The sequence below is a fragment of the Rhinatrema bivittatum genome, chromosome 2 (genome assembly GCF_901001135.1).
Source record: "Rhinatrema bivittatum chromosome 2, aRhiBiv1.1, whole genome shotgun sequence".
Classification (NCBI taxonomy): domain Eukaryota; kingdom Metazoa; phylum Chordata; class Amphibia; order Gymnophiona; family Rhinatrematidae; genus Rhinatrema; species Rhinatrema bivittatum.
Genome location: NC_042616.1, coordinates 639,580,261 through 639,585,002, shown reverse-complemented (window position 1 = coordinate 639,585,002; position 4,742 = coordinate 639,580,261). Strand labels below are relative to the sequence as shown.

Below are 4,742 nucleotides of genomic sequence, written 5' to 3'. Positions count from 1 at the left end.
GAAAATCGTGTTAGGCACGATTTTTTAGTTAAAAAATCGTTAAAAATCGTTTTTTCCCGATTAGTGCGCACTAACTTGAGTTAGTGCGCACTAACGGGAGTTAGTGCGCACTAACTGGGAGTTAGTGCGCACTAACTGAAAATGATACAATTTGACACTGTTCAGGTCAGTTAAGGTCAGTTTAGGAATGAATATGTATTCCTATTGGCTGCCCTCTTATTTATTCATGTTACCAAGTTTCCCACTGACAGTATATGGGGGATGGGAAATGGAAACAGTTGGTAGCTTGACAAAACAAGTAATGTGATCAGTCAATGTGACTAGAACTTGTGCCCTAACCCTGATGCCAGGGGTATTGTGATCTTCCTGCACACAGTGCCCTATCCCTATTAATACCAGGAGTGTTGTGATCTTCCTGCACACAGTGCCCTAACCCTGGCACCAGGGGTGTTGTGATCTTCCTCCACACAGTGCCCTATCCCTATTCATACCAGGAGTGTTGTGATCTTCCTGCACACAGTGCCCTAACCCTGACACCAGGGGTGTTGTGATCTTCCTGCATACAGTGCCCTATCCCTATTAATATGAGGAGTGTTGTGATCTTCCTGCACACAGTGCCCTATCCCTAATACCAGGGGTGTTGTGATCTTCCTGCACACAGTGCCCTATTCCTGATACCGGGGGTATTGTGATCTTCCTGCACACAGTGCCCTATTCCTGATACCGGGGGTGTTGTGATCTTCTTGCACACATCCCGGTATCAGGGATAGGGCACTGCATGCAGGAAGATCACAACACTCCTGGTATTAATAGGGATAGGGCACTGCATGCAGGAAGATCACAACACCCCTGGTATCAGGGATAGGGCACTGTGTGCAGGAAGATCACAATACCTCGGAGGAGTGAGGGGCAGGCAGCTCCCCCCTGTCTGTGAAGCCAGCCTCTCACTAGTAATGCAGGGAGGGAGCTGTCTCAGACTTCACCATCCTCCCCCCCCCCCCTCACCCACACACCATTCACTAACTGGGACATGGGGGAAGTCAGGAGTGAGGGTCAGGCAGCTCCCCCCTGTCTGTGAAGCCAGCCTCTCACTAGTAATGCAGGGAGGGAGCTGTCTCAGACTTCACCATCCTCCCCCCCCTTCACCCACACACCATTCACTAGCTGGGACATGGGGGAAGTCAGGAGTGAGGGTCAGGCAGCTCCCCCCTGTCTGTGAAGCCAGCCTCTCACTAGTAATGCAGGGAGGGAGCTGTCTCAGACTTCACCATCCACCCCCCCCCCCCTCACCCACACACCATTCACTAGCTGGGACATGGGGGAAGTCAGGAGTGAGGGTCAGGCAGCTCCCCCCTGTCTGTGAAGCCAGCCTCTCACTAGTAATGCAGGGAGGGAGCTGTCTCAGACTTCACCATCCTCCCCCCCCCCCCCCTCACCCACACACCATTCACTAGCTGGGACATGGGGGAAGTCAGGAGTGAGGGTCAGGCAGCTCCCCCCTGTCTGTGAAGCCAGCCTCTCACTAGTAATGCAGGGAGGGAGCTGTCTCAGACTTCACCATCCTCCCCCCCCTCACCCACACACCATTCACTAGCTGGGACATGGGGGAAGTCAGGAGTGAGGGTCAGGCAGCTCCCCCCTGTCTGTGAAGCCAGCCTCTCACTAGTAATGCAGGGAGGGAGCTGTCTCAGACTTCACCATCCTCCCCCCCCCTCACCCACACACCATTCACTAGCTGGGACATGGGGGAAGTCAGGAGTGAGGGTCAGGCAGCTCCCCCCTGTCTGTGAAGCCAGCCTCTCACTAGTAATGCAGGGAGGGAGCTGTCTCAGACTTCACCATCCTCCCCCCCCCCCCCCTCACCCACACACCATTCACTAGCTGGGACATGGGGGAAGTCAGGAGTGAGGGTCAGGCAGCTCCCCCCTGTCTGTGAAGCCAGCCTCTCACTAGTAATGCAGGGAGGGAGCTGTCTCAGACTTCACCATCCCCCTCCCCCCCCCCCCCCCTTACCCACACACCATTCACTAGCTGGGACATGGGGGAAGTCAGGAGTGAGGGTCAGGCAGCTCCCCCCTGTCTGTGAAGCCAGCCTCTCACTAGTAATGCAGGGAGGGAGCTGTCTCAGACTGGTATCAGGGTTAGGGCACTGTGTGCAGGAAGATCACAACACTCCTGGTATTAATAGGGATAGGGCACTGTAAGAGATGACTGTAGTAGATTGAATAAAGATCTGATGTTTCTGCTCTCCTCACACCAAACAAAAACAACACACAAGCAGAGAAGCCCTTCTTACAAAGCTGAGCTAGTGAGTTAAGTAGGAGGAAAAGTAAACATACTTGTGCCAGTGTGGCTACTTAAAAAATACACTTACCAACAATCAATTACATATATTTGAACTGTGTACAGTTCCAGCCAGGACCACCTTTCTAAAATGCACAGTGATTGGCAAATTCAACATGCACTAGCATTTCAGGTGCCTGCTAACAAAAATAATAAACAAACAAGTTCTAGTCAGGTGAGTGCTGATCATTACATTACTTTTTTTGTCAAGCTTCCAACTGTTTCCATTTCACATCCCCCCAACCATTACCTCAGTGTTAGCCTTGGTAACATCAATAGATAAGAGCACAGCCAGCCAATAGGAATACATACATACATATTCATTCCTAAGTGACCTTTACTGACCTGGGAAGTGTGAACACTTTGTTTCATTTTCTGTTGGTGTTCGTTAGTTTCCAGTACCATTTCCCATCCCCCCAACCATCACCTCAGTGGTAACCTTGGTAACATCAATAGATAAGAGGGCAGCCAGCCAATAGGAACACATATTCATTCCTAACTGACCTTCAGTGACCTGGAAAGTGTTTATTTGTATCATTTTCAGTTAGTGCGCACTAAATCGAGTTAGTGCGCACTAACGGGGAGTTAGTGCGCACTAACTCTCGTTAGTGCGCACTAACACGATTTAACGATTTTTAACGATAAATCGTTAGAATTTCTATTGTATCGTGTTCTATAACGATTTAAGACGATATTAACATTATCGGACGATAATTTTAATCGTTGAAAAACGATTCACATCCCTATTGCTTGACAGTATGCCAATCCATCCCTTCTCTGCAGCCTGCCCGCTCCACAGTGTATGAACCTTTCTCCATACATTTGCAACTCTTGCTATGCCTATGATTTCCATGGGTCTTTTGACCATAATTGCTTATAGAAATCATTCTGTTTGACAGAAATGAAACAAGTAGGATTCCTTTAGTTCACGGGTCCCCTTCAGCTCATTTTGGACCCTAAGAGTTTAGAGTCAGAGTTTAAAGCTTTTAAAAAAGCTTTTCGAACAGGCTTATCTTGACTATCTTGAAAAAAAGGACTCATTGGTTTAAAGAAACATTATTTTTATCTTTGTTTTATGTTCTTTTATTAATAATTGATTAACAATTTTATTTTTTATCATATTTTACTGTACCTTTTAGATATTTCAGTTTGATTTTATAATTTTGTAACATGTAAACCGTTGTTATGTATATTATGAACGATGGTATACAAGAATTTTTAATAAATAAAATAAATTTTAAAAAAAGAAACAAGTTGCTCCACTGATTTCATTTTTATATTTTGTTTTCAATGAATGCACTTCTCCAGCTGAGATGCTTGTTCAATTAGTCCTCCTTTAGGCGGGCATCAAGGGTTGGACTGTTGCTCACAGATTAAAAAAAGGGGTCATTTGGTTTCATAGTGTAGTGGGTATCACATCTGCTTTATACACAGAAGGGCCTGGGTTCAATCCCCAGTGGAGCCATTTTTAACTTGCTGCAGAAACAGGCATGAGTCTGAGTGCAAGGATAACTTAGATACCGAAAAAGCAAGTTGAAGACCAATGGGTTCTATATATGTGCAGTGGAAACCCCACCTGTCAGGTTTTCAGGATACCCACAATCTATATGCGTGGGATAGATTTACAGGCCCTTCCTTCTATGCTTGCTACTTGAGCTCATGCAAATTCATAGCAGATATCGTCTTCCCCAGAAGAAGTGTGGGAATGGCTACTGGAGACGAAATACGGAAGCTTTAGGTAAACTCCTAAGCCAACATCTTGTGTGGTAAAAAGAATTCAGCAGTGACTCTAGTAAAACAAATTTTTCATGATAGATGGGATGGCTCTTGGAAGATCTATTTTTTGCCAAGAGTAAAAAATGTTAGAATGTGAATGGTGGCTTAGGCGATTATCCCATGAATTATTCAAACAGTATTCTAAAATAACTGGATAGGTGTTTGAAAGTGTAATAAGGAAGAGATCAGTCAAGGAAATGGTTCCATGGTGTAGAGGTTATCACATCTGTTTCACACACAGAAGGTCTTTGGTTCAAATCCCAATGGAGCCACTTTATGTTTCTAGCAGTGGATGAGCATTTTATAGATGTTCCGCCATCAGCTGTATTGGTGTCAGTGAATGCTTGTATTGTTATGGGACCTTGTTAGGAACAGCTTGGGAGCAATCCTACAAAGATCTTGCAAGCACAGCTATCCAGGAGGGTTGAGTGCAATAGAAGACAGTGACAATAACTGTCTTGCACTAGTCCTGTTGTCCCTGAGGTGGTCATCCCCTGTGATGGACTGCAACAGTATATCCTTAGCAGTATGGACTGGAATGACAGGGCAGAATGAATGCAAAAGTTGGTCATTTCCTTGCAGTTACTCTCTGAGAGAAAATTAGCATTTGTGGAAAGACCTCA

The 4,742-nt window shown here is 46.0% G+C and overlaps 2 non-coding genes across 2 annotated transcripts; both read left to right on the top strand.

Annotated features, from left to right (window-relative positions):
- The first annotated feature begins 3,735 nt into the window (after nucleotides 1-3,735).
- Nucleotides 3,736-3,808, top strand: TRNAI-UAU. Its single transcript has one exon. It is a non-coding gene; the product is annotated as a tRNA-Ile (tRNA).
- A 510-nt stretch (nucleotides 3,809-4,318) lies between these two features.
- TRNAV-CAC lies at nucleotides 4,319-4,391 on the top strand. The gene has a single exon. It is a non-coding gene; the product is annotated as a tRNA-Val (tRNA).
- Nucleotides 4,392-4,742: the final 351 nt, after the last annotated feature.